This window comes from Polypterus senegalus, chromosome 8, assembly GCF_016835505.1.
Source record: "Polypterus senegalus isolate Bchr_013 chromosome 8, ASM1683550v1, whole genome shotgun sequence".
NCBI classification, from domain to species: Eukaryota; Metazoa; Chordata; class Cladistia; order Polypteriformes; family Polypteridae; genus Polypterus; species Polypterus senegalus.
In genome coordinates this window covers 181482053-181490042 of record NC_053161.1, presented here as the reverse complement: position 1 = coordinate 181490042, position 7990 = coordinate 181482053, and the positions used below count along the sequence as shown (strand labels likewise).

The 7990-nt window shown below is 40.1% G+C and overlaps 1 pseudogene; it reads right to left on the bottom strand.

The window, feature by feature from the left end:
* Positions 1-587: 587 nt before the first annotated feature.
* On the bottom strand, positions 588-4896 carry LOC120534743 (annotated as a pseudogene).
* Positions 4897-7990: the final 3094 nt, after the last annotated feature.

Genomic DNA, 7990 nt, shown 5'->3' with positions numbered 1-7990 from the left:
TGCAACAGGATTGCTGAAGAAAAACAAAATGAAGACTTTGGTGTGGCCTAGTCAAAGTCCTGACCTGAATCCAATTGAGATGCTATGGCATGACCTTAAAAAGGCGGTTCATGCTAGAAAACCCTCAAATAAAGCTGAATTACAACAATTCTGCAAAGATGAGTGGGCCAAAATTCCTCCAGAGCGCTGTAAAAGACTCATTGCAAGTTATCGCAAACGCTTGATTGCAGTTATTGCTGCTAAGGGTGGCCCAACCAGTTAGGTTCAGGGGGCAATTACTTTTTCACACAGGGCCATGTAGGTTTGGATTTTTTTTCTCCCTAAATAATAAAAACCATCATTTAAGAACTGCATTTTGTGTTTACTTGTGTTATATTTGACTAATGGTTAAATGTGTTTGTTGATCAGAAACATTTTGTGTGGCAAACATGCAAAAGAATAAGAAATCAGGAAGGGGGAAAATAATTTTTCACACCACTGTATGTGAAAGCAACATTACAGACATCACCATCCACAGTGGAAGGGTATACTCACAGTAGTAACACACCTTTAGACTCGCAATTTGTTGCACCAAGTATAAGCATGCATTACCAATCTATAAAACAGAAGCAAAATGTTAAGCATTATTTTACAACATGACATATAATCTAATAATTAACTGCCAACATACAGTGGATTCCATCCAAGATTCTGGTCCAATTGTCTGAAAATCCAATCTTGTCAACCAGGCTCCTCCCACTTCCAAAAGTCTCTCAGTCTGTGGCATTTTGGTATCCATTACAAAGCTGATCTGTGGTAAAAATAGCAAATGACCATTGTACAATTTCCAAGAAACATGTAAATCACCTTCAAGATAAACTGCTTACATACAACATATTAATATTAGACATATGATATGGCACAGCATGCTTAAAGTAAATATCATTTTCTCCTGCATGGGGTGTAAGGTAAATCCCCAAGACATTCTGCTTGCTTTCACATTCTGCAAACTAGTGAGAGCTTCACAATGAATTCCACATTGACCTGGAAAGCACACGAAACAGTATTAGTTTAGGTTAAAACACACACATATGCACACACTTTTGTCATTTTCACCTTTACATGCAACTGGAGTTGCAGGATGGACTGCTTGATACATTCCTAGATGACTTATTGGATGCACTGGGGATGTGACTGCTTGATGAGTAGCTGATGGAGATGACAGAGAAGGAGATAAAGAAGCCCATAGCGGAGCTACAAAAGAATTTGTTCCAGCAAAAGAGGAGACAATCAAAGAAAATATTTTTGAACATGAGACTATGTAGATAGACACTGTAGATAAATACATAGATACCTAGCACAGCTTTTCCAGTATGATAGAAGGCAATTTTATTCTCTGGACAAATCTTTCTCAGTTCTGCCAATGCCTTCTGATTTACAATCCAATTATGCTGATGTATAATGGATCTCATCAGGAACACGTGACCAGACGGAGAGAGCAGATTCAGAAAGTAATTGTTTTTCCTCATCTCGGCAAAAAACTGCTCTGCCCTCTGAGAATTTATCCACCCTTGCAATTCTGAAACCAAGGAAATTCTCCATAGCACACCCTTTTCATCCTTTGTACTATACTGCTGGAATGTACTGTATTATACAGAGCATAGTGCTCAGCAGATCCTGTTACAGGATGACCATTTGGATCAGGAGTGACTTTTTTTACATTCAGCCAAGGCAAATTTATTTTTAATTTTTCTTTAACTGCCATTTCAATGTTGTCAGAGGTTTCCTCTGCTAGTTGTCCTTCATTTGGATTAAATAAAGGTCTCTCTAGCTCCCGCAACTTGCAGTGGTTTATCAAACCCCTGGCAAAGTCATAAATAATCACATTTGGAATATGCATCCATGACAGCAGCATATCAACATAGTCTCTTGGACTTTCTGCCCTGATGTTGAATTTAACAGAGTAGACAACTCCACATGGACACATGATCACTGCCCAGCCACCTTTACAAACATAAGACAGAATCAACATAAGCATTGCTGTATATAAAATCATTAGATATAAATATAATTTTCCACAAAAACAATACACATTAACAAACCTCTTCTCACCTGATGCACCCCAGACCTTCTGAAACACCTTGTCAGTTGTGCTTCGAGTTTGCATTTTTTCTCTTAAGCGCATGACAAGATCCATTTTTGAGCACTTAGAATCAAGCTTACATTGTTCACAGAGTTTCCTGATGGTGTTAACCTTTAGAAATGACAGCAGTGAGAAAGTTGCACCTTCCAATTAAAAAAAAAAAAACAACTCATATTGCTATGTATACCAATTTACCTTTAAATTTATGATTTCATTTGTAAGACGCTCCTCTGTAATGTCTATGTCACCTTCCTCTTGGCATTTATTTGTCACATGCACTTTAGCATACTCTGTTGGCAACCATATGACTTGCTCTGGTTTGGGGCCCGATCCAGAGTGCCCACTGATGGTAACTTGGCACCATGAGAAAAGGACTATCATGGTTGCCTGGATAAAGGGGGAAAAAAATCAGACTTTTCAACATACATTCATGAAACTGTTGACAAGTAAAAAAGACATGAGCTTACATTTCAGAAAGCCTCTGCCAAGAATTTCTCTTTCCACGGACTTCCAATAATCTTCCATGTCCACTTCCCCTTTAAAATCTGGTGGGGGATCTTTTATGTCACTTACTGAAAAAAATTATACCAGCTCATTGTCTTTTATTGCCACACTGTCCCTCGAGCAGAGAAACTCTGGGACCGATGTCCTGCTGTCCTCTGCAAAGAATGGCTCAAGTAGGTATGCATGTATTCATGAAATCCTTACCAGCCATTTTAAAGACACCCTTTTTGTGCAAGTCCATGATAACAATAGGAGGATGATGCCCACAGTGCACACAAGAGAAATTATACTCATGGGACGTCAGTGCCTCAAAATGTAGGTATGCATGCAATATGGCATTATGACTTGGGTAGGGCATTTCATTCGTTTTCTCAAGGCTGCTTATGACGCTTTCAACTGCTGTGTGATTCTAATTGTGGAGAAAAAAATATGTATATAATTAAGAAAGTTTTTAAGTTCATCAGTCACAATATACATACTGACATCACATACAAAAGAATGTTAAATTCGTAATTGTTAAATAATTAGATATTTTTATTAAATAATGGTAAATAATGGTAGCCAGGGTCGATATGACATTTGACACACCCTCTATATGAATAAACAACCGCATGGCCCTGTTAGTTTTGGCCCAGTGCATTTATGGGTCCAAGTGGAGTGTCGTTTTAATAAGCCATTCAAGTAACTGTTACAGGTAGATGTACAATAGAAAATAACATGTCTTTACTTTTATTCAGAACTTCTCTACTTTATGTTTTATTAAATGCAATGGCTGGTATACATTGCCAGGTGAAAAATTCAGGAAAGTAAATGATCAGGTACAGTAAGTACTGACATTACATTCTGAATGTAATGGTTTTGGGTATATGGTTTTAGTTTTTGTATTTTTTTTTTTTTAAATCTTCTAGGTAATTGATTCTACCTGGTTTAATCTACCTAAAGTAGGTGAACGCGGTTATTTAGATCAGTAACGTATCTGAATTGAATTACACAAAAGACAAAGATGGACGCTCATAATGATGTGGTCATCAAAATTATGTAATCCATCTTTCCATTCCTGATAACTGTAGAAACTGTCACAAAGGCTATAGCGTCTGTAATATGTGGAGACATCTACAAAAAAGAAGAAAACGGTAAACTACAATATCAATAAGATGGATAGATAGCTGTACACTTGGAGGTGCTAAAATTTTGTGCCTTAAAATCAAATAAATAAATGTTATTTTAAGAACTCAAAAAAATTAAATAAATGACATTTAAAAAGATACTTATATATTTGACAAAAACATGTTTACAGCATAATATAACAAACCTTTGACAATACCAGAGAACATGATGATCTTTGCTTTATGGGTAACGGAAATTGGATCAGACAAAGGCACAAAATGTCTCATATGGAATCAAGTACATTGGGAAGTCATCCTTTTTTGGTGTGGCACAAACTTCCCAAGGCAAAACATCTGGGATTGTTTTATTCCTCTGAATGTACTGCACAAGTCTCACAAGTAAATGGCCTTCAGGAGGATAGCGAACATCATGCGATTGTTCAGAATCATTGGAGCAACTGTGAATGGTCCTGGAGTCGAACACATCATTTCCTGTTGTCTTGACTTTTTTGAAGTGTTCAGGGCGTGTTTGAAATAGATGCCATTTAGATATAGCCTTGTGTGTATAGGAGGATACCGGCTTGCAAAAGGCACAGTGTCAGGTATTCTATTTCTTATTATAATGGACAATCACCCTTCCCAAACGAGACCTGAACGATATACGTGGTTCAAACACTGACAGATATATTTGTGACTTTTCTTCTCCAAGAGAAATCTCTTTACTTAATGGCGTCTGTAGTGTTTCTGCCATATGTTTATGATTTAAACATGTTTTCATTGTCTCCTTGCCAAACCATTTTGTTTTTACCATGCTAGTTAATACTTCCTCCTGAAGTGTAACATCTGACATAGGAGTAACTGGAGAGAAAGCCAAAGACCTCAAATGGTGGCATTCAAATCCCATGAACCCACTCCTTTGAGAAAATTCTGATGCTTGTTTGCATTTCTCAAACTCACAGATCACAACATGTTTAGCTCCCTATGTGCATTTTTGAACATGAATGGGGTATCTCGGCCCAGTGGAAGTTTTTGCGACTGCAAAAATGCCCCATCTGAAATCAATACAAATTGAAAGAAGCCTGTTATATTCATTTATGTCAGTGTTTGTTGAAGAATGTCTTCTTTTTATATGTAACTTGAAATTTTTTTTTTGTACAACCTCAAATTACAAAATCAAAAAAATATCTTCTTCTCTTTTGAATGTTGTAGAATTTGTGATCCTCTAAAACTAGTGACAGATGCTGATGAACAGGCATTGATTGTGGACAAAGAGGGCGCAGTCTGTTTGGGAGAAAAAATGGGGATAGTCTGTCTGCCAGGCATAGCGGGAACAGTCTCTCCGGCGGGCATGGGCATGATCAATTTCTGGCATTTTTGTAGATGAGTTAAAAAGCCATGTCTTTTGACAATGCCTTTTAAACAAAAACAACAATGGAAAATGGCTATTTGAGACACACCCTGTGCTGCATCTGTAGATAGTAAAACCTGCCAAACAAAGGAAAATGTAGGATTAGCTCAGCTTTTGAAACTTTGTTTAAAAAGTTGTAATTCAAAACTCTAACAATCGGTATTGTGTGCAAGTAAAGTAGCCTGGTGACATCGTTTAAATAAAACGAACAAGCATATACAACTGGCATAATTTACCTGCATACTTTACAACGTGGGATTCATGGGACTGAAGGTGAGGAACCATGATGCTGTAGTCTCCATGTTTTTTACAAAGAGGGCACTTGTACTCGTTTTGATAATTAATCAATGCTGGTGTTATATTCTCTGTATACATGGAGAAATGTGGCTGTGGAAATCAATGCAAAAATAATATATAATACTGACTAACTTAAGTCTCCAATTACAGAAAAAAACAAGTTAAATAAGGTATCTAACAAATGTTAGATATAGATATACAAAAACCTTTTGTATTGTACATTAACATTTGCAGATACGCTACATAACATCACATAAATAAAATAAATTTTCATTTCCGGCGTCGCATCCGAGTGGCAGCCTTTCCAGCAGCTCTGTGTATGACTTTATCTATTTACCTTTTTATCTCAATTTCACTGATCACTTCTACCACTTTCTTTTATGTGGAATCGCTCCCTGGACACTTTTTACTATTTTATTTACTTTTTTTTACTATTTTTACTACTTGACATGGATTCTTACACACCGAGACTCGCCTATTCAAGTAGTCAACTTAAAGCACTGAGAAGAAATGCTCATGCCGGTGTGGTTCCTTATTTACCTGACGAGGTAAGAAGACGATATCGGGGCAGCCGATAAAAGATAAGATAAGAGCCTGGCAGTTTGAGAGAAAATGGCGTTATAAACTGTCGTGCCTTCTGTGATCCTGAGAAATGTGAACTCACTACCAAATAAGAACGACGAACTGGCTGTGCTGGTGAAAAATTTCAGAACCTACAGAGAATGCAGCTTGCTGTGTTTTAGTGAAACGTGGCTAACAACTACCATCCCAGATGCTAACGTGGAGCTACCCGGGTTTAGCACAGTTAGAGTGGACAGAGACACAAGTACCTGCAGGAAGCGGAAAGGAGGACGACTCGCTCTCTGTGTCAATACAAGATGGTGCAACTCAGGACATGTAAACGTTAAAATCTCCACTTGCTGCAGGGACAGCGAACTGTTGGCCATAAGTCTGCGTCCCTATTACTTGCCCAGAGAGTTTGGACACGTGATTGTTGTTATTGTTTACATCCCCCCTCAAGCGAATGCGGAGATAGCGAGTGACATCATCCATTCCACAGTTGCTAAGTTACAAACACAGCACCCTGAGGCACTTGTGCTAATCTCTGGAGACTTTAACCATGTGACGCTGGACAAAACATTACCTGCCTTCTCCAGGTATGTGGATTGTAAACCGGGAAATAGGACTATTGACCTACTGTATGCAAACGTTAAAGACGCATACAGCGCCACCCCGCTGCCTGCGCTTGGGAAAGCCGATCATAGCCTGGTTCTGCTTCAGCCGCAATACAAACCAAGACTGAGGGCGCTACCTACAACCACGCGCTCATTCAGGAAGTGGTCCCTGAGGCAGAGCAGGCTCTGAGAGACTGCTTTGGAACTACAGACTGGGATATATGCTGGGTCACATAGTGAGAACATTGAAGAGGCTGTTGAATGCACAACTGATTACATGAACTTCTGTATGGACATTGTAGTTCCAGTAAGAACAGTACGCTGCTATGCTAACAACAAGCCATGGATTACAAGTGACATCAAGGGCCTTTTGAACCAGAAGAAAAGGGCTTTTAAAGGTGGTGATCAGCATGAGCTCAAGCGTGCAGAAGGAACTCCAGTCCAGCTCAGGGCGGCAAAGAGCAGTACAGGAGAAAGCTGGAGCAGAAGTTGCAGAATAACAGCATGAAGGAAGTGTGGGATGGGATGAAGATTATCACTGGCTGCAGCTTGAAGGGTGCCACCATCGAGAGAGACGTGGAGAGAGCAAACCTGATGAAGAACTTCTTTAATAGGTTTGATCACCCTAACCTCACCTCGAGTACTGCCTCCTCCAACCATCCTTCTGCTGATACCAGCATAGGTGAGACATCCCCACCCACAATTACAGCAGCCCAGGTGAGCAGAGAGCTGAAAGACTTGTGCCAGCAAAGCAGCGGGTCCAGATGGTGTATCGCCACGACTGCTGAAGGCCTGTGCTTGGAACTGGGGAGTCCTCTACAGCGCATCTTCAACCTGAGCCTGGAACAGGGAGAGTCCCAAGGCTTTGGAAAACATCTTGTATCACCCCAGTCCCAAAGGTATCACGTCCTAGTGAGCTGAATGACTTCCGGCCTGTTGCTCTGACGTCACATCTGATGAAGACCATGGAGGGCTGCTGCTTCACCACCTGAGGCCACAGGTCCGCACGCCCTCGACCCTCTGCAGTTCGCATACCAGGAGAAGGTGGGAGGGAGGATGCCATCATCTATATGCTACACCGATCCCTCTCCCACTTGGACAGAGGCAGTGGTGCTGTAAGAATTATGTTTTGGACTTCTCTAGCCCTTCAACACCATCCAACCTCTGCTCCTTAGAGACAAGCTGACTGAGATGGGAGTAGACTCACACCTGGTGGCATGGATTGTGGACTATCTTACAGACAGACCTCAATATGTGCGTCTTGGGAACTGCAGGTCTGACATTGTGTCAGCAACAGGGGCGCAGGGGACTGTACTTTCTCCGGTCCTGTTCAATCTATATACATCAGACTTCCAATATGACTCGAGTCCTGCCACGT